The following is a 23,254-nucleotide window of genomic DNA, read 5'->3' as shown; positions in this document are numbered from 1 at the left end:
GCACGGACAATGTCCTAGTTATATATAGGTGAATACTCAACACTTAAAGCCAATGACTAAATATTAGAATATGAAGACCACTGAACATATCAAGTTGGTGACTAAATCAAAATATTCATAAGAGCCTAAAGTACGAAAATATTCGCGATCCCCATCTCCTAGGCTCTTAGAGATCTAGATGTCGGACTCCCCGTTGTTGAGGAAGACCAGGTGTGAATTTTGGCCTTCTGCCTGTGTTGGGTAGAGCCTAGACAATATGTAGGTTCTACAGTTTGCGCCAAAACTTTCTATGACAGAATGATGAATCTGCGAGGATTGTATTACATCTAAATTTGATGTTGCAATCATAGTGATTTCATTGGTAAGCAGAGCATGTGAATGGAAACACATGCATACATTCAAATGTCCGAAGTGCATGGATGTTTGAGGGAGCGGAACACTAGATTTTCTTCTATTGAAGGACATATTATTATCTTTCCTTCACAATTTCGGTTAAAGTTGCAGGGCAGCCCTCCCATCAAGCCAATATATAGGTGAACACTCAACACATCAAGTTGACAACCCAACACAGCAGAGAGAGCCTTGGCTCAGTGGTTGGGTATGTGGTTGTGCAATCCAACGACCTGAGTTCAATTCCTAGAATTGACAGGTGATGCCCAGGGGTTTTCCCCCGTTTATTGAGGATCAATCTTGATGTGTGGTGGAACCACTCATCAAGAAATGTCTTGAAACTCATTTAAAAAAATTCTGAGGACCATGTTTATCTCGGTACTCATACTAAAATGGCCGTATGCATCCTTAGTTGGTGCACAAGCCGGGAAGTGAAAATCTCCCCATTTTATAATCATTTAAAAAATTCTGAGGACCATGTTTATCTTGGTACTCATACTAAAATGGCTGTATGCATCCTTGGTTGGTGCAGAGGCCGGGAAGTGAAAATCTCTCCCATTTTTGAACCATTCTTGCTAGCCCTCGCGTCGCTCCTCCCGCGGGCGACACGGGCGGCGCCGCCACCCCTTGCCGCTAGCCCTCCTCCTCCTCCCCTTCCCCGCTGCCGCCGGCCAGAGCCACCGGGGCAAAGCCCCCCGCGGTGGCTGGCGGCGGGGCCCTTCTCCCCTCCTCGCGTTCGTGGACTGCGGGAGCGGCCAGGCCGAGCGAAGGCGCCGTGGCGCGCGAATCCTGGCGGCGCGACGGCGGCGATCTTGACGGCGGCGGACCCATGACGCAGCTGCAGATGGGTCGACGCCGAGCTGTGTGGCGGCTGCGTGCGGGTCTCCTCGTGGCGGCGGCCTTCGCCGGCAGCGGGGCGGCACGTGCGCGGCATCCGGCGAGGGGTGGGGATGCGGCCACGGTGGCTTCTCGTGCGAGTACGCGGAGAAGAGGCTGCGGCGTGTGTCCTCGGGGAGGATGGGTATCCTCGCCCAGATTCGTTGGCGGCATGGCGGCGGAGGTCGCAGTGGCCGGTCGATGGTGGCGGAACTTGGCCGGTGGCAACGGCGAGGTTCTGTCTGGATCCCGGGGCGGCGGCCCTGGAGGGTGGCGGCTGGTGAAGCTAGGGCTTCCTGCGACAGCATGGCGTGGTGCAGTCCCTGTCCAAGGCGGATCTGTGACAGCGATCTGCTTTGGATTGGTTCGGATCAGAGACGGTGACGAGCGCGCGGGATCCTTCTCGGCGGCTCTTGCAGCTTGGCGAGGCGGGGTGGGAGCCCTCCTCCTAGGCTCCAGTGGTGGCACACTCAGGCAGTGGCCGGTGCGCCAGGGATCCCACGGTGGCACTTTTGCTGCGGTTGGTCGCCGGATCTAGGCGGCTGGATCTAGGGCTTTGAAGGCGGTCGAGACGGTGCACGGGTTGTTGGGTGGATTTCTTGGGACGGATCCGGGTGAAAACCTGGTCTTCGGTTGATGGTCGGAGCCAATGATGACGATGCCCTTATCATCGTTTCCTTCATGAAGGCATCATCGAGGTGAAGCTCCCAACTCCACTCAATACCTCAGGGGGAAACCCTAGATCAGCTGATCGGAAGTTGGCGGCATTCATGTGTCGTAACCCCTTTGTGGCGGCATTCTTGGAGGTGCACCCGGCTTCGTGGGACCAGCGGACGGCTTCTTTGGTGGAGCGGTGCTTCATCCTACATATTGATGGTGACGGATCTTGACGGCGTGGTGCAGTGCAGATTCGGAGTTCGATGTGGGAGAATGGACTCGCGCAGGAGGACGGCGCTGTCTGGCGTCGTGGTGGCGTCGATGGCATAGAGACCCGGCACGGTAGATGCAACAGTACAGCTCTGAAGATGGACTCGTGGTAGGTGGCTGCGGCGGCCTCATACCCGACAGGCGTCCTGGTTGAGGAGTGCGCCGGACTGGTAGGTGCCCCATACCAGGCAGGCGTCCTGATTGGGACCTCAGGTCTTAGATGTTTAGGTTTGGCTGCGATTTCTATTTGGTATTAGGCCCAGGCTATCAGCGCCCCTTCATCATTTGGATAGGTGTAGCGACAGTTATTGCTTAGACGGTGGCTTTAGTCTTGCTGTTGTGTGACTTTGTAAGATCTTGTAAAAATAATTAATAAAGTGGCCGCATACATCGTCCAGATGCAAAAGCCGGGGGTCATCCTTCTTTTCTAAAAAAAACACATCAAGTTGGGGTCCAGCGCATGAACAATTTCCTAATTATATATATGAACACTCAACACATCAAGCCAATGAATAAATATTAAAATGTGAAGACCACCGAATAGATCAAGTCGATGACTAAATCTTAAATATTCATATAAGAGCGTAAAATACGGAAATATTCACGGTCCTCATCTCCCATGCTCTCAATGATGTGATCTGGATGTTGACTCCCCGTTGTTCAAGATGAATAGGTGTGCCTTTTGGTCTTCTGCCTTTGTTTGGTGGACCCTAGACAATATGTTGGTTCTATTGTTTGCGCCAAAATTTTCTATGAGAGAATGGTCGATCTGTGAGCATTGTATCACATATAAATTTAGTTTTTCAAAACAGCGGTTTCACTAGTAAACAGAGCATGTGAATGAAAACACATGCATACATACCAATGTCTGAGGTGCTTGGATGTTTGAGCCAGCAAAGCACTAGATTTCCTTCAATCTATGGACCATATTATGGTTGTCCTTCACAATTTTGGTTCAACTTGGGGAGCAGCTCCCCCTCCCCAAAAAAACCCTACTAAGATCCTCTAGTGCTTGATAGTAAAGATGACCTCGACATCACACTACATGGAACATCACCCAATAATGTATGGGATCCCTTGCGTTGTACAACATAAGACTACTCATCTACCATGGTATTAGAACCATGATGACCATCGAGTCCAGCACGTATACCCCACGTGTGGCCCCATAGTTTGCATGTAGCGTGTGTGATTACACACTAATTGCGGCAATTTATTTCATAAAAACTGCTATAAATCAGGGCATATCCAATTGAGCAGGCGCCATGCATGATTTTCATGCATACGATTTGCTTTCATACAATTTGTTTTCAATGCTTATTTCGGACGAAAATTTAATTGTCAGGTACACGTGACCCTTTTTTTCCGGCTAGCCTATGAAATTGTGTCCATGGAAAATAAAGATACGCTTCCATCGGGTTAGAATTGGTTTGCTTCAGTCAGCCGAAATTTTTTGCTTCCAGAACAACTGACAATTGCTTCGATCTAGTTCGATTGCATTTGGTGTCCAGTGTACCATATAAAAGATCTCTCGACAAGATATTTTTTTTCCAAATCAACACTACTTTTAAAATATTAGAATTTGCTTCCGAAGCAATAGGAGATTATTTCCCATCTGATTGAAATTTATGCTTTGGTCAATTGGACAAAGTGCTTCCATGGCAACCAGCAATCACTTTTTTTATCTAGTTAGAATTTGTCTATTTCAGTCGTCCATAAAAGGAAAAAAAATTCAAAATAAACCTTAAAATTGTGGACAAGCTGTTAGGACCCCGACTCAATGCCACATCGATCTAGCATGTAACACCTCATATCACTTTGCAGCCTCACGCACGGTATCCCCACGGGTGTCGCCTTACCTTTGCCCGGGACCGTTTGCGCCTTTTGGCACACGTATATGATAGTGTCGCTAGCATCCATATGATAAGGAGCCCGGGCTGACATGGCTAGTCGTAAACCCAAAGTGGCACAAACTTACAGGGACAGGCATCCATGACCCAGCATCGAACGTGTCGGTCATCAGCGAGTGAATCCAGGCTGTAGCACTGGGCTAACAGGACTCTGGTGAACCGGGCTGTAGCGGGCTAACAGGACTCCGGTATTCATCGCGTGACATTTCCCCGAAGGGACAGACACAGGAACGAAGAAGGACACATGCCGGCCAGCCTAAGTGTTCCGGAGCAGTAGCACGCTACCATGGCTCAGTGGAAGCACTAGGAGACATTTCCCGATAAGAGAGGCTACTAAGGATAAACAACTATATAGTCAGATCCCACACATAGCAATACACATTACACGTACACATAACATGCAAGTATGTGCTGTACAACATGGCATCACAGCATAACTCAACAACTCATATAGATAAAGGCTCAGAAGAGCCATCATAGCATTTATTGCAAACAGGGGTCACAAGACCCATCATACAGAGCATACAAGCAACACGCGGAAGCATTACATGTCTGGGTACAGACATCTACAAATGAAAAAGGCTGAAGAGCCTGACTATCTATAACATCCGATCAAGATCGTAGCTGAGGTACAAGCTACTCATCGAAGTCCACGAGAACACTAGTAAGACCGAAGTCTCCGCTGCAAAAACATAAATAAAGCAACATGAGTACAAAGGTACTCAGCAAGACTTACATCAGATCCTATCATACATGCACTTGTATCAAGAGGGTAATGTGGGGTTTAGTTGTAGCAAGCCAGCTTTGACTCTGTGGCTATCCTGTTCTACGACTACCAGAACTTCTTTGAGGTGATATGGCGCACACGAGTCCACTAATCACCACACAATACACTACTATGGATTCATCCCCGTCTCCCTACGAGAAGGCCATCCATAGCACTCACACTTGTCTTGAGCATTTTATAGTATCCACTTCAAGTTATCTATGTACCATGTAAGCATCCAAGAAGTCCATAACCGCGGACCCGGCTATTCGAATAGATCATGTTAACCCTGCAGGGGTGTACTTCTTCACACACGCTCTCGCCACTTACCACCATGTACACAACGTGTATCTCGGCAACCTTCAAGCGGAAGCCTGGCGAGGGAGTCAGCCACGACCTGACTAACCACACAAGACTCTAGCCCAGGTTTATCGCCTATTCGGGTTCCATCCGCAAGGAGATCCGGCCGGGGTGTCGCTCACGGCCTCAAACGATGTGAGCAGGATTCCCAAGTCCACCATCCGGGTGCCACTTGGTACACCGTGCCACTGTGCCTAGTCTGTCCCAAGCCCACCTGGCCGAGTGCCACTTGGTAGACTACTAACACTACCTACAAACACCAGAAACTAGTTGCGACTACTCGACAGAGATCAAGTCGGTTAATAAGTCGAGAGAGTCAATTAAGGATCCCAATGTGTGGTAATATCGAGTCATTGGACAACATACATAGAACTCAGTGCTTAAGAACGGTTCCAGTAAGACAACCCACCATGTACTCCTACATGGCCTCTCAACGTTACCTTTACCAAATCGTGTTCACACACTTAACTCTCAGCACCAGAACAGCTCATAACACTCCAATTCATTCCCAATGAATCAGACCTGACACAACTCTAAGCAATAGCAGGCATAGCATGGTAGGAACACAACATGGCTCAATCAACTCCTACACATGCTAGTGGGTTTCAACTATTTACTGTGGCAATGACAGGTCATGCAGAGGAATGGGTTCAACTACCGCAGCACAAAGTAGTAGATGAATCGTTGTTGTCCTAATGCAATAACTGAGAGCAGGAGCGATAGAGTAGGATTGTATCGGAATGAACAAGGGGGTTTGCTTGCCTGGTAGATCAACAGGGTGGCACTGCTCCTCAGACAGGTACTCTGGAACACTCTCCGGAGTAGGACCTATCGAGAAGGAACGGTGTCGGCAATCAATAAACAATCATATGCAACAATATGATGCATGAACATGGCATGAATATGTGATGTTGTTTGAGCTAATGCAGCTAGCATTCATTTGCTTGAAGTCTATTTGAATCAAGAATTCCAATGCAACTCCAAGCTAAGTCTTAATAAATGCCATTTATGTGTTTTCACCTATACAGCAGGTATAAGTTGGTTTTTCATGCATGAAACTAGTACAGATGGATAGATTGCATTTTTCTGATAATTTTTCATATATAACTTATTTCAATCTGAGTTATGGTTGAATTGATATGAATTTTTGAAGTTTTGAATATTTTCTGGGATTTTCTGTTTTAAAATAATTCCAGAAAATAAATAATTGCATCAGCATGACGTCAGCGTGACGTCAGCGAGTCAACGGGTCGGTCCAGGTCAAACCTGACCAATGGGACCCATATGTCAGTGTCTAAACCAACTAATCTAGTTTAGTTAGTGGCCTCGGGCCCACATGTCAGTATCATCAGCTAATTAAGTTTAATTAACATCTAACTAAAATTAGCAGGGGCCTGGCCCACTTGTCAATGTCAGGTTTAGTTAATTGGTGATTAGCTTTAGGCTAATCACCTGACCCATGGGGCCCACCTGACGGGCCGGCGAGGTCAAAGGGTCAAACCCCACCGTCGTTTAGCCGCCGGCGAGGCCGAACGCGCCGGAGGGGCTCGGGACCGCGTCTCCGGCGACCAAAAAAGCTAAATGAAACCCTGAACTTTGAATCCTGGAAATTGGCACTCTGAACTTGTAATCCCGCTCTATTTTAGACCCTAGACCCGTTTGGCACACTGGAAATATTACAATCCCGACCAGGATAACTGGCTACTCTCACGGATAAGAATTTGGGCCGGCCCAATATAACACAACACGAATTCGTGAAGTTTAAAAAATGTTTGCACATTTCTAAAATTGTTCAGTAGTTTAAAAATGTTCTTGTTTTATATTTTTGGCACTAATTCAATTAATTTTGTGTTATTTAAAAAAAAATTGGAATTCTGAAATTCTATTTGCATTTAAAAAACTGTTCGCAATTTTAAAAAAGCACATTTGTAAAAAAAATCATCAGAATTACAACAGTTTTTCACATGCTATGAATTTTGTTTTTAGAGTTTCAAGATTGTATCTCATTTTTTGAAAAAGTTTTTGGAATTTCATAAATTATTTCGTAAGTAATATTTTTTTAAAATGTTCCGGATTATTGGCTGCGGACTCGACTGGGCCGGCCCACCAGACATAAAGCGAGTTTTTTCCTTATCATGCACTGTAAAATTTCTTTCTTTCTTTTTCTTAACGTGCGGCGTAATATCCAAAAGAGAAAAACATGTCGTGGAGTCTTTGGACCTGGCAGGGTTGACCTGATTTCGCTAGCCACTACACCAGACGGCTATGAATTACATAATAAGAGGCCGACAATATTTTATCAGAAACCAAAGCGTCGAACTTTGAAAACGTTTTTTAGTGGCAAACAAGTATTGAAAATGTATTTATTTCTGAATTCTTCGAACATTTTATAAAGTGTGTTGTGGAAAATTTCGAATACTTTTAGAAAACTAACAACTTTAAAAAAGAGACACCTTTTGAAACATAAACATTTTTTAAACCTGAACAAAATTTTAAAGTGCGAACACTTTTTGAAACAATTTTTTTTCTGAAACGTGAACAAAATTTTAAAGTGCAAACACTTTTTGGACAATGTAAAAAATGTTCGCATTCGCTCAACGCGTAGAAAAGACTGTAAAAATTTTAAATTATAAAAAAGCATGGATCATTTGCATTCGCTCAACGCGTAGAAATCGAGGCGCTGACTGGGAGGAATCATAAAGACTAGGCCCAAAAGTGGATGCCGGACTATCATCAATCCGCAATATGGTGAAGAACCCGCCTTGCAAAGTCGAAGACATAAATCCGCATACTACATCGTCATTGAAGGCATGTTCGGGGGCTACTGAGGGAGTCCTAGTTTCGGGGGTCCTCATGTGTCCGGCTCGAGGAGACGGGCCGGACTGAATGGGCCGTGAAGATAAAGCTTAAGGCCATCACTCCGTATCCGGGTAGGACTTCTGTGTGCGTGGACGGCAAGATTAGAGTCCGGATGTATTATTTCCTTCCCTTGTCAACCGACTTTGTACAAACTCTAGGCCCCTCCGGTGTGTATATAAACCGGAGGGGTTAGTCCGTAGAGGCTATCATCATAATATTCATAGGCTAGACAATCTAGGGTTTAGCCATTATGATCTCGAGGTAGATCAACTCTTGTAACCTCTATACTCATCAAATCCAATCAAGCAGGAGGTAGGGTTTTACCTCCCTTAAGAGGGTCCGAACCTGGGTAAACATTGTGTCCCTTTGTCCATCGTTACCATCGATCCTTAGACACACAACTTGGGCCCCCCTATGCGAGATCTGCCGGTTTTGACACCGACACATACTTGGGTACAAACGCCTCCAAGGTGTAAAGGTTCGTCGGAACGTCGAGCAGGCATGTCGGCGCTGGTTGCGGACGTCCGGCAATGTCTTTGTGGCGGTCGGAGACGAACAACAACAGCAACAAAGGTGGAGGGTGCGAATGCAAAGTAAGGGGGGAGAAGGGCGGTGTGGAAGGAAATGGGACCGGGAGGGGGATTGGGTGGGCCGGGGGTGTTGGAGTCCTACATTTCGGGTGTCCAGACTCCCGCAAACCTCCTACACTTTTGTCTCCAATTTGCTGAAGAAAATACGTCCGGATTGCCCCGCAAACCGATACAGGTTGGCGTTGGATGACTTCCGTGGTTCGAATGGTTGCGGAAGGTTTGCGTCCATCTTGGCGACGCCCTAATCACTCTTATTTATGTGTTTGTTCTCACTGTTTCGCTTCTATAGAACCTTCATGTCTACAATAAAAGTAACCAGCTGATTCATTTTGATTTTGTGTATTATTAAGATAGGTATCCTAAATTTTTTTGCCACACGGAAAGTTTCCTAGTGATAATTCATATTACCAACGCAGTTACAGATATCGATATTAGGACATGTATAATGATGGCATATGAATACATATGCCTCATGAGAAAAATTAGGTTGAGACAATCACAATGATTTTCTCTAGCCAACGCAAGCTACTACGGCCTCATCAACAAATAGAAGATAGAAATTTTAATACATATGCATCTTTACTCTTCACTTCAACTTTTTCAGCATTTTACACCGGAATGCATTTTTTCTCCCCAAACACCTGCCTCTTGCAGAGGATCTCGATTCCTTATCTAAACCTACTTTCTCTAACATCCGATCCTACATGACACACGAGGCATCACCAAGAGCCTATGCATTGGACATGGCCTTAGTCGTTTACCCGGTCCGTGTGCATAGATCGTGCCTTGGTCCAGTATGTGGGGTATCTTGTTAAGCTGGTCGATCAGTGCCTTGTATCATACTTCCTCCATTCTAAAATATAGTGCGCCCGTGCTTTTCGAGGTTTAACTTTGATCATAAATTTAACCAACGAGACCAACTGCGGCATGAGCAAAAATTATATAATTGAAAACTTCTTTTGAATACGAATTCACTGGTATAACTTTTGCTCCCGCTACAACCGGCCTCGTTGGTTAAATTTATGGTCAAAGTTAAAGCACGAGAACTAAGGACACACTATATTTTACTCTCTCCATCCCATAATATAAGACGTTTGTAAGACGTTTTTTGACACTAGCAGTGTCAAAAAAGTCTTACATTATGGGATGGAGGGAGTAAAACAGAGGAAGTATTTCTATGTTTTATAATATTCGTTCTCGTGGATCTCCATAAGACTTTGTTATGCTTGACGTTTAAGCCACTTTATATATTACGGAGTACTATCTCTGTCCTGGTTTATTGGTCTTCACTATATTTCGTGCCAAATTTTGACCATAGATTAGACTAATAAAATATTCACGCATGTCATCAAATATTATATTTTTAAAACTATGTTCAAATACGAATCCAATAGAATAATTTTTTTAACATGCATTAACATTTTGTTAGTTAAATCTTTAGTCAAAATTTAACACAAACTATAAAAAGGACGTATAAACCAGGACAGAGGGAGTATTAAATTTGAAGCTGAGCGGCGCCCTCCGTCTCAAACCTCGTAATTCCAACCGTGCGACACGCTTTTCGGTGCCACATCTCACCGCCGGAGCAGTATTCCCAGGGAGTACGGCTGTATACCACACCACACCACGCGGGCTCGAGCTAGTTCCACCATCTGCCTAGCTGCGCATCTCGTATGGCACCCCAGCAGCAGCTCCTCCTCCTGCTCCTCCTGGCCTCGCCGTTGCCGTTGCCGCGGCCGGCCGCCGCCGACGACGGGGCCGCTGCGCAGCCGCCTCCACTGGTGAAGCAGTTCTACTACTACTCTCCTCCGCCGCCCTCGGCTTCCCCTCCCACCGGCCCGCCGCCGGCTCCACCGACGACGCCGTGCAACTGCCAGCAGATGCCGCAGCCCACGGCTTGCAACTGCCCGAAGATGCCGCCGCCTGGGATGTACCACCGCAGCCCGCCGGCCGGGCACCACTATGGGTTCCTATCCGGGTCCCGCGTGCAAGCCGTAGGGCAGCTCCATCCCCGGATGCTCTGCGCTGTTGCCGCTGCATTTCTTCTTCTATGGTGGTGCTAGTCACTCGCTGCTGTGTCACTCAGATCCATATGTGCGTACTTACTGCTGTGCTACGACATTATTACTTTATTAGGCATGTTTACTTGGGACAGAGGAATTTCCTGAGGTTTCTGTGAGAATTTTTTTTGTTGAAATGTTTCTGTGAGAATTGCACTGTTTATTTTAGACAAGTTCTTGTAGTGCACTCAAGAAATTCCAGAGGGCTCGATTTATCTTTGGTTGTTGCAATCTACATTTGATGAAGTTGATGACTGGAGAGGGTTGCTAATGACATGCATGCTCTGTATTATCAACTTTGTGTTTGTAAAAGATGGTCTGCATTTTCGCATGCAAATGGTTACAACTTGTTTGCCTACCTTTCCTTTGTATGAAGAATTCAGGTTGAGTCGTATTGTTCATTGTCTGGTTCCTATAATTCTAGCTTGCATACTTGTATTGGCCTGGGAATGTGGGCTTGTTATAATGCTGTTTTTATTTTCTTAATCAGAACAACCATCAGTTCCTTCCAGCGCTAGATTTCTTTGATAGTCAACAACCAAAGAGTTGCTTTAGCATTCATGACAAGAATACTGGCTAGATGTCAGCTTCAACTGTTGGCCTAATTATCTCATGAAAAGAATTGCTATAACTGAAATGCAATCTTGTATCCTACTATGCTTAGTTGGATGATGAAACTGCTAGGAAATGTTAAGGTTTCTTCGTTCTGAACTTGGTGTTGCTTTGTTAACCTGTGCAACCATGCTATTGTTTCAGTCCATAAGCTAGCCCGCTGCTAACTTTGTTAAGCTAACATCATAGATTTATCTACCTCACATACGTGTTTTGTCAGGTGTCTGATCACCAATGGGGGCAATGTGTGATAGATTCTATTGGTTCAGCACTCAGTATTTTTGTCAAAAGCAACCAAAAGTTTATTCATCTGCTTGCAACCTCCGTGGCCGTCACTCTTCTCTAGCGCTATCACCGCCTACCTCCCGGATCCAAGTGTTTTGTGTCAAGAACAATTTCAATATTTTCTTATGTATTTTCATAAGTAGACATGTTCAGCCCGTGAACTGTTCTAGCCTTGTAGGTCTGGACGGCTGGCTGGCCTTCTTGTAATTTGTACTGCAATTCAGTCTTTTTACTACTGCTATAGAGCTAGTTGCCTCCATGTTTTTTTCTTTTGGAAGCCTGAACCGTAGAACAATTGTATGAAGGCAGATGAAAATTTCTTCTCTGTAGCAGATTTCTGGAATTCACTCTATCATGAAGTAGTAAGCAAAAAAAGATGTTATGTCTAAGCATTGGAGCACTCTTCATGTGGTTGAAAATGAAGTGAGCAACAGGCTCTGTCTCATCCTGTTGCCTCACATGGGTTGAAATGGATTAGTCGTTTGGTTTGATACCACAGCGGAGTGATGGGGTGGCACTGTTTGGGGGTAGTGGACTGGTTTGATACGGGGAATGAGGTTACTTTATTTTTATTTGAGGATTACCCCGGACTCTGCATCAGTATGATGCACACAACCATCTTTACTAGATCGGGAGGCGCGAGGGTGCCGGTCCCAACATTTTGATCAAGCAAGTAATGGTAAGTTAGTAGGAATCCAGATTTAGCAGATGCATTAATGCATGATAACAATAAGGCAAGAAAAAACACTCAATTGCGATATAAGCAAGACAAAATGATGCTCAGATTATAAGGCAGGATAAAGCTCAGTGTGTTCATAAGACCACAAAAGATATCCACTCACATGAAGTTCGATACGAAAAGCGAGAGTATAGAAGAGGAGGTAATAAGAGTAGGGACATAATAAAGGAGAGTCAATGATGGAGCCATAGCTACTAAGCATACTAATAAGTGACGTCATTCATCTGCCAATGACATGGCCAATCAGGTAAAGATCAGCACTATAATAAATTAGTAGGAAAGCAAGTTTAGAACATGTGTTAAAATAGTAATTTTCTAGTTTAACAGAAAGAAGGAACATTCACTATATAGCAGAAGCATAATTGTTCGGCTGATACATACGACACCGAGTGCGCATAATTGTTCCCACGTGGTGGTTAGGGCGTATAGGTCAACGACCAACTCAAATCAAATACCCAATCTCATTAGTGTCTTGGGAGGGCACGGTGACGAGCAGAGACTCACGATCATGTGACCCCATCGCCCCATCTCGTGGAATTACGGCAAGAGCCTGGAATGCCCGGGCGGGTACCCTCTAGGTCAACCCGACTACACATCAACTCGCGGGTACCCTCATGGTCAACCCGACTCGCAAGAGACTGTCAGGAACTCAGGTCCACCTCTACCAGGGTGGTATCGCCTGTCCCTTCAGTCCTGCAGTAACAATAACTCTCGCGCGTACCCCTTAGGGCCGACCCGTCTTTAACATGGTTCTGTGGTAAAGTCAAGTAACCGTGTGTCCATAACACCAAAAGGGAATCCAAGGAATCACCCTCGATGGATTCCACTTGATCCAATCGTCAAGGTGAACTTAGAGGAATCACCCTCGAGGGTTCACACTTGATGTGTTGCACGACAGAGTTGTTATCGGGAGTGGTGAAGGAGGAATCACCCTCTATAAACCACGACAGATTAACTACCCTATAGAGATCTCATCAGAAGTGCTATACGAGGTATCACCTTTGACACTCGATAGTAACCCTGCAGTGTCATACAACTAAGGGGGGTTGTGGTGATGTGTCGGGCAATGGATGTCGATCACATTGATCGAGTCACCTGGTAATCCAGCGGGGGCAACAGGGACAAGGTGGGGTCACTGGTGGATCACCAACCAACCTATACTAATAGGATAAGCAGGTAAGGTACCAAAGTAGGTTACCAAAAGCAGGCTATGCATCAGAATAGGAGCAATCAATTACATTAGCAAAATCTAATGCAAGCATGAGAGGGAATGGAATGGGTGATATAGGAATGATCGGGGGGGGGGGGGTTGCTTGCCTGGAAGCTCTGCGGCAAGTGGCTGGACGTCAGAAGCGTAGTCGTACCCGGGAGCAGCGTCGGTCTCGGTGTCTGCCAGAGAGAACAGGGGAAGAAACAACAAATATAAAGCAAATAGAAGCATCATGATGTATGACATGACAAAAAGTGGTGCTAGGGGTGATCTAACGCAATGCTACGCAATATAGATGAAGAGGGAAAACATCCGGGAATGTTTTCCCGATGTTAGGCATTTTTTGGACAGATGAAAGAGAGGGGACGGTTCCATGTTCATTATGCTTGGGGCATGTGACAGATGAAATGATTGCATATTAGGATTCGTCATACGTTTCTGAGCAACTTTCATGTACAAATTATTTTCATCCAAGTTACGATTATTTTTCAAAGTTTTAAACTTTTTTGAATTTACTTTAATTCAAATTATTAAACAGATAAATTGCTATGGGTACACAGTAGCGTACCCAACAATGCGTGCATGTGTATGACATGTGGGGCCCTGTTGACTGCCTAGTCAGCAGTCAACTGTCAAAGCTGACAGGGTTGACTGGTCCAACTGACATAAGGGGACCACATGTTAAAGAGGGGCTCACTTGATCTTATCAACAGAGATAGTACAGGGGGATCCCACCTGTCATACGGACACATTTTTCTTTTTTAACAGATTGTTTTAAAGGTTAGCTAGCAGATGGGGCCCATTTGTCATACACTAATTAGGAGGGGTTTTTAGCACTAATTGGGGTTAGTCTAATTTTTTGTTAGCAACTAATTGACTAACCCGACCCCATAGAGAGTGGCCCGAGGCCAGCAGAGGCCATGGCCATGCCGGGCCCACGGGGCGCCGGCGGCAATGGCGGGCGCGCCCGACGTGAGGGGAGCAGCAAGGTAGACCGGCGGTGCGAGGGGGCCAGCAGCGGGTGCGACTGAGGCCTACGCGCGCGCGGGGGAGCTCGAGCGAACGGGGCGTGGTCGGCGCGGGGTAGCGGCTGCAGACGTAGGCCGAGCGAGCAGCGGCGGTGAGTGGACGGGCGACGACGAGCGAGCGAGCGGAGGAGGCGGGCGCATGGCCCGGGCACAACAGGGGCCTGCGGGTGAGCGCGTGCAGGCGCGACGCGGCCATGGCGAGCGCGCGACACAGCAGCAGCGTTGCAGTCGGGCAAGCCAAGGGCAGGCTGTGGCCAGAGGCCAGTCCGGGCGAGTGACGCATGCAGCAGCGGCGCTAGGCAATGGTGGCATTAGACAACAATAGAAGCAGGAAGCGGGTGATAACCCATAAGTATAGGGGATCACAACAGTTTTCGAGGGTAGAGTATTCAACCCAAATTTATAGATTCAACACAAGGGGAGCCAAAGAATATTTGTAAGTATTAGTAGTTGAGTTGCCATTTCAACCACACCTAGAGGTTAAATATCTACAGCGAGGTGATCAGTAGCATAGTAATATGATAATTTACTAGTAGTGGTAACAGTAGCAATAGTAACAGTAACAACAGTAGTAATAACTTAGCAAGAGCAATGTGTGGAAAATTCATAGGCATTGGATCGGTGAATTCGTTGGATGTTATTCATCATATAACAGTCATAACCTAGGGCGATACAACACTAGCTCCAATTCATAAATATAATGTAGGCATGCACTCCGTACATAGTCATACGTGCTTATGAAAAGAACTTGCATGACATATTTTGTCCTACCCTCCCGTGGCAGCGGGGTCCAAGGAAACTAAGGGATATTAAGGCCTCCTTTTAATAGAGAACGGAACAAAGCATTAACACATACTGAATACATGAACTCCTCAAACTACGGTCATCACCGGAAAATATCCCGGTTACTATCACCCCGGGGATTACGGATAATAACACGTAGCAGGTGCATATGACTAGCAAGATCGAATCTAGAACATAGATATAATAGTGAAAACATACACGATTCAGATCTGAAATCATGGCACTCGGGCCCTAATGACAAGCATCAAGCATGGCATAATCATAGCAACATCAATCTCAGAACATAGTGGATACTAGGGATCAAGCCCTAACAAAACTAACTCGATTATATGATGAATCTCATCCAACTCCTCACCGACCAGCAATCCTATGAAGGAATTACTCACTCCCGGTGGAGAGCATCATGGAATTGGTGATGAAGGAGGGTTGGTGATGACAAAGACCGAAGATTCCCCTGTCCGAAGCCCCGTACAAACTCCAGATCTAGCCTTCCGATGAAGAACAGGAGGTGGCGGCGGCTCCGTATTGTGAAACACAATAATTCTTCCTCCCCTATTTTTCCTAGAAAAATAGAATTTCATAGCATCAGAATTAGGGTCAGTGGGGCCACGAGGTGGGCACAACCCACGAGGGCATGCCTGGAGGGGGGCCGCCCTGGTGTCTTGTGCTCAACCAGCCCCCCCTCCGATGGTTCTTGGATCTAGTATTTTTTTATTTATTGTAAAACAGCACTCCAAAAAGTTTCGTTCCATTCTGAGAACTTTTATTGATGCACAAAAACAACACCATGGTAGTTCTACTGAAGTCAATGTCAATCTGTGTGAGTTCCATTCAAATCATGCAGATTAGAGTCCAAAACAAGAGCAAAAGCGTTAGGAAAAGTAGATATAACGGAGATGTATCAGCTCCCCAAGCTTAAACCTTTGCTTGTCCTCAAGCAATTCAGTTGATAAACTGGAAGTGATAAAGAAAAACTTTTACGAACTCTTTTGTTCTTGTTTACATAAATAAGCTTAAGCAGCACCCAGGTTTTCAGCAATGATCGTGACTAACCATGTTAGCACTAACTCTTAGAAATTATATTAACTCATATTAATGGCATAATCAACTAGAGAGCAATAATGAGATATATTGAATGCCAACACTTGTCAAAACAACCATGATATAATATGACAACAGTGGTATCACGCTAGGCCTTTCCGAGACCATAAAACATAAATGCAGAGCACCCCCAAAGTTCAAGCAGTGACCAAACATTGTAATTCATGGTAGAAAAGATCCAGTCATGATGCATTCAACATTAACTACACACAATCTATGAGGATGACAATAGTGCTCTTAGATCTGGCGCTTATTTGAGAAGTTGATGACTCAACATGAAATTAAATAGATAGTCCCTTCACAGAGGGAAGCAGGGATTTGCAGAGGTGCCAGAGCTCGAAGTTTTAAAGACAGAGATAAATGAAATTTTGGGAAATGCACCCTCCTATTTACATCATGACCAAGAATTATCAATATCTTCCATGCTGAACACATTAGTGGCGGATACCAAGCGATAAAAGTAAAGGTTTACTCCCCCTCCACCAACAAACACATTCCATGGCTAGCCGAATCCACGGGTGCTGTGCATACCAACAACAATCCTGGGGGAGTTTTGTTTGATTATTTACAATTTTTGATTTCGGGATTGGAAATCCCAATTACCGCCCTCTCGTGCAAGGACGAGTGAATAAGCACTCATCATGAGAATAACCCGCTTAGCATGGAAGATATTGCCTACCCCCTGTCGCTCCATGAAAAATCCAGGCACACAAAAAAGAGACGTTCATTTGAAGTTTTAGAGGTGGCACATGCAAATTTACTTGGAACGGTAGGGTAATACCGCATATAGGTGGATATGGTGGACTCATCTTGAATAGCTTTGGGTTTTAGGGTTTTGATGCACAAGCAGTATTCCTGCTTAGTACAGGCGAAGGTTAGCAAATAGGTTGAGAAGCGACTAGCTAGAGAGCGAAAACGACCATGAACATGCATTATTAATAATGAACATTGAATTCTAGCATGAGTAGGATATGGACACCATGAACATAAATATCATAGAGGCTATGTTGGTTTTGATTCAACTACATGTGTGAACATGTGCCAAGTCAAGCCACTTGAAACATTCAGAGGAGGATACCATATCATCATACTACATCACAATCATTTTAACGCAATGTTGACATCCAAGATAAATCTTTTATTCACTCCTAGGTAATTAAACATGGATGAGAAACTATAATCTTTAATCGTCATTGCGAAAATGTTTGAACATAATATGCTAAATCATGGATACTAGGTTAAACATATTTACAAAAACAGAACAAGTTGAGTTCATACCCGTTTCTCTCTGCCACAACTAGTTCATCAAATATCGTCATTATTGCCTTTCACTTGCACGACCAAATGATATGAAAATAATAATAGTGCAAGAGTGCCATGGACTAAGTTGGAGTCTGCAATCATTTTATTCAAAAAGGAGAAGACAAGGTAATATGGGCTCTTTGTTAGATCAACAGTAATGCATATGAGAGCCACTCAACATTTTCATCGTGGTCTTCTCCTTAGTATGACTCAATGAAAATAAAACAATTTTAGAGAAACACACTGAAATATTTTTTGGAGTTTTTAGTTTTTCTTGAAGAAAGCAAATTAAAGAAAAGAAAAACAAAAAGAGAAAAAACTATTTACACGGGAAAGCTCCCAACAAGCAAAAAGAAGAATCGAGAAATCTTTTTGGGTTTTCTTTTTAATACTATAACTAATTAAACTAGAAAGAAAAACAAAAATGAAGTAAGAAATATTTTTGGGTTTTCTGAAAGTTTTTCAAACACACAAGAAGAAAGGGAGAAAATAAATCTAGCATGGATAATACAATGAAAAAGTGTAAGCACCGACAACTGGAAGGAAATGTGTGAACATGAATATAATGTCGGTGGAAACACGTACTCCCCCAAGCTTAGCCTTTTGGCATAGCTTGGTAATCATCATCCACGACCTGGATAATAATCTGAGTGATAGCTCATGGAGGCTCTTGGTGTGACCACCTCAGCCTGTCTAGCTGCCTCAACCTCCGCATTGTACGCGCGAGCCTCATTCTCCGGGACACAATATCTTCTTTTATTGTGATAATCAAAAAGAACAGGCGCATGCAAAACAATCGGTACAACAGGTTTATTATCAAACCTCAAGTTATAAGTATAATTAGCGGGTGTGCCCGTAAAGAACTTACGATGTTTCATGGCATCAAAGTCTAAGTATTGAGTGGGTAGGATGGGATCATCAACTAGAGGTGTTACACCAACCTTTTTAGCTAAACGAGAATCATAAATCCCACCATAAAAATAACCACTACCAGCCTTGTGTTGCAGTATTCGTGCAACAATCATTCCAAGATTATAGTGTTTAATACTGGTAAGAGCAGTGTGCTACAATCCTGCTTGCCTATGATGCATTTGCCATTAAACAGTGCAAAGTATTCAATTGATGGGAAATGAATACCTTTTATTCCACCTTGTGTCACCACTCTATCCTCACCGTAGCAAAGGATAGTAAAAAAATGACTCATATTCAGATCTCGGTGACTCGTCTAGCGAACCCCAATATGGAATTTTGCAGGCACCACAAAGCATCTCTAGAGGCATGGTAAATGGATGATCATAAAGACTAAATGAAACTCTAGACTCACGTGGATGAAATTTAAATTTCTTAGTGAACATTTCTATGGGTTGAGATGCTGAATGCACTTATTTCGATGTAGGGACCGAGCTCGGTGTTGTGAACATATTGCTCAATTTCTTCCTTAATACATGCGCTCACCATGAAATTGTTACAAGAGCATAAGCGTGATTTGATAGCGGCATCCCGCATTGAGCATGCACTTGGCTCAACATAAGAACGACGTATCGAGCCACTACTAAATGATGCCTCCATAGACCTCCTCCTCAAAGAACTCCAAAAGAATTGAATTTTTATTTGCATACAATTTCTGGAAAATTTGAGGGCACAAATTTTTTGTCAACAAAAGTTCACAAGACTGATAGCAGCTGCTCATAAGGATGCATAGAGGCTAGTTTAAGCATTTAAACTACTTAGAACTCTAAGAATTCAACATGCTAGCTCATCTACATCAGCACCAAGAGTAGCTAATTATTCAAATTATGAACCACTAAAGTAAAAACTAAGTGGAGCAATGGAGGAGTCACATACCAAGTAGCAATCCCCCAAAACAGTTTCGGAAATGGAGCTTCGGGCAAAGAATCGAATTCTGTGGGTTTGAGAGCAAGAACACGAGGGAGAGAGAGAGAGAGAGAGAGAGAGAGAGAGAGAGAGAGAGAGAGAGAAATGGTATTTTTTTGGAGGTAGGAGATGACATGGGCTAAAGAAGTAAGTGAGGGGACCCACGTGGGGACCGCAACCCACCAGGGCGCGCCTGGGGTTCCTGGCGTGCCCTGGTGTCTTGTGGTCACCAGGTGCACTCCTCTCTGATGTTATTTGCATCAGAAATTTAAAAATATTCAGAAAAAACCGTATTAAATTTTTAGGGCACTCTGAGAACTTTTATTTTTGGGTCATTTTTTATTGCACGAAAAATCCAGAAAATAGGATAAACATAGCATTTTATTTTATTTAACTAAGAAACCTAGAGAGCAAAAGGTAAGGACAGAAGGTAGTTCCTACTAAATTCATCCACTTCATACCTCTCGAAAATGATCCATTAATAAGGTTGATCAAGTCTTATTAACAACCACCTTCGATTAGCATGAAACCAAAGAACTTTCGGCAAACACTCAGTTACCTCAACGCTGATATGCATGTCCCCAACAATAAGCATTTCATATTTCTTTTTGACAGTAGGTAGAGGTAGTTGAAAACTTCCAATAGTGAGTGTCGGGGATTTTTCAATAACATTAATACCATTCACTTGGAATTGTTTCTTCGGAAACTGCACCGTATGTTCATTACCATTGATATGAAAAGTGACCTTGCTTTTATTGCAATCAATAACAGAGCTTGCAGTGTTCAAAAAGGGTCTACCAAGGATAATTGGCATGTTGTCGTCCTCGGGCAACTCAAGTATAACAAAGTCTGTTAAGATAGTAATGTTTGCAACAACAACGGGCACATCCTCACAAATACCGATAGGTATGGAAGCTGATTTGTCAGCCATTTGCAAATATATTTTAGTGGATGTGATTTTATTCAAATCAAGTCTTTTGTATAAGGAGAAAGGCATAACACTAACACCAACTCCTAAATCACACAAAGCAGTTTTAACATAATTTGTTTTGATGGAACAAGGTATAGTTGGTATTCCTGGATCTCCAAGTTTTTCACATACTCCATCCTAAAAAGAATAATTAGCAAGCATGGTGGAGATTTCAGCTTCCGATATCTTTCTCTTATTAGTGATGATGTCTTTCATGTATTTTGCATAAGGGGCCATCTTATCAGTCAAACGAGTATGCAAAAATTCTAGCCTAAGCATTTCAGCAAAGTGTTCGAATTCTTCATCATATTTTTTCTTAGTTGGTTTAGGTGGAAAGGGCATGGGTTTCTGAACCCATGGTTCTCTTTCTTTACCATGTTTCCTAGCAACAAAGTCTCTTTTATCATATCTTTTATTTTTAGGATGTGGGTTATTAAGATCAACAGCTAGTTCTGTTTCAACATCATTATCTAGTTCTTTATGATTGTCTAGTTGAGTGTCTTTATGAACACCGTCATCATCATTTTCATTATCACTATGTGGATGTTCATTACCAGATTGAGTTTTAGCATCAGAAATAGAAACGTCATTGTTATCTTCAGATGGTTTTTCTTTCTCAGGTTCACTAGAGGTATGCAAAGTCCTATCATTCTTCTTCTTGTTTATCTTTTTAGGAGGACTAGGTGCATCAGTATTACTTCTTTGAGAGTCTTGCTCAATTCTTTTAGGGTGGCCTGATATGTCTCCAACGTATCTATAATTTTTGATTGTTCCATGCTATTATATTACCCCTTTTGGATGTTTATGGGCTTTATTTTACATATTTATATCATTTTTGGGACTAACCTACTAACCGGAGGCCCAGCCCATATTGCTGTTTTTTTGCCTATTTCAGTATTTCGAAGAAAAGTAATATCAAACGGAGTCCAAACGGAATGAAACCTTCGGGAGCGTGATTTTTGGAACGAACGTGATCCAAAGGACTTGGAGTGCAAGTCAAGAAGCAGCCGAGGCTCCCACGAGATAGGAGGCCGCCCTCCCTGTAGGGCGCGCCCCCTGTCTCGTGGGCCCCTCGGGCAGCCACCGACGTACTTCTTCCTCCTATATATACCTACGTACCCCGAAAACATCCAGGAGCACCACGAAACACAATTTCCACCGCCGTAACCTTCTGTATCCGCGAGATCCCATCTTGGAGCCTTCTCCGGCACTCTGTCGGAGGGGGAATCGACCACGGAGGGCTTCTACATCAACATCCTTGCCCCACCGATGAGTTGTGAGTAGTTTACCACAGACCTACCGGTCCATAGTTATTAGTTAGATGGCTTCTTCTCTCTTTTTGGATCTCAATACAATGTTCTCCCCCTCTCTTGTGGAGATCTATTCGATGTAAACTCTTTTTGTGGTGTGTTTGTCGAGATCCGATGAATTGTGGGTTTATGATCAAGTTTATTTATGAATAATATTTGAATCTTCTCTGAATTCTTTTATGTATGATTGAGTTCTCTTTGCAAGTCTCTTCGAATTATCAGTTTGGTTTGGCCTACTAGATTGATCTTTCTTGCCATGGAGAAGTGCTTAGCTTTGGGTTCAATCTTGCGGTGTCCTTACCCAGTGACAGAAAGGGTTGCAAGGCACGTATTGTATTGTTGTCATCGAGGATAACAAGATGGGGTTTATATCATTTTGCTTGAGTTTATCCCTCTACATCATGTCATCTTGCTTAATGCGTTACTCTGTTCTTATGAACTTAATACTCTAGATGCAGGCAGGAGTCGGTCGATGCGTGGAGTAATAGTAGTAGATGCAGGCAGGAGTCGGTCTACTTGTTATGGACGTGAAGCCTATATACATGATCATGCCTAGATAATCTCATAACTATGCGCTTTTCTATCAATTGCTCGACAGTAATTTGTTCACCCACCGTAATACTTATGCTGTCTTGAGAGAAGCCACTAGTGAAACCTATGCCCCCCGGGTCTATCTCTTATCATATTTGCTTCCAATCTACTTTTATTTGCATCTTTACTTTTTCCATCTATATTATAAAATACCAAAAATATATTTATCTTATCTTACTATCTTTATTAGATCTCACTTTCGCAAGTGGCCATGAAGGGATTGACAACCCCTTTATTGCGTAGGTTGCGAGTTCTTAGTTTGTTTGTGTAGGTGCATGGGACTTTTGAGGAGCCTCCTACTGGATTGATACCTTGGTTCTCAAAAACTGAGGGAAATACTTACGCTACTATTGCTGCATCATCCTCTCCTCTTCGAGGAAAACCAATGCAAGCTCAAGATGTAGCAAGAAGGATTTCTGGCGCCGTTGCCGGGGAGGTCTTCGCTCAAGTCAAGACATACCAAGTACCCATCACAAACCCATCTCCCTCGCATTTACATTATTTGCCATTTGCCTCTCGTTTTCCTCTCCCCCACTTCACCCTTGCTGTTTTATTCGCCCTCTCTTTCCCAATCTCCTCCTCTCTTCTTCGCTTGCCTTTTTCTGTTTGCTTGTGTGTTGGATTACTTGTTGCCATGGCGCAAGATAATACCAAATTGTGTGATTTCTCGAATACCAAAAATAATGATT

Source organism: Triticum dicoccoides, chromosome 3B, assembly GCF_002162155.2.
Source record: "Triticum dicoccoides isolate Atlit2015 ecotype Zavitan chromosome 3B, WEW_v2.0, whole genome shotgun sequence".
Taxonomy (NCBI): Eukaryota; Viridiplantae; Streptophyta; class Magnoliopsida; order Poales; family Poaceae; genus Triticum; species Triticum dicoccoides.
Note: the sequence above shows the minus strand (reverse complement) of the source record.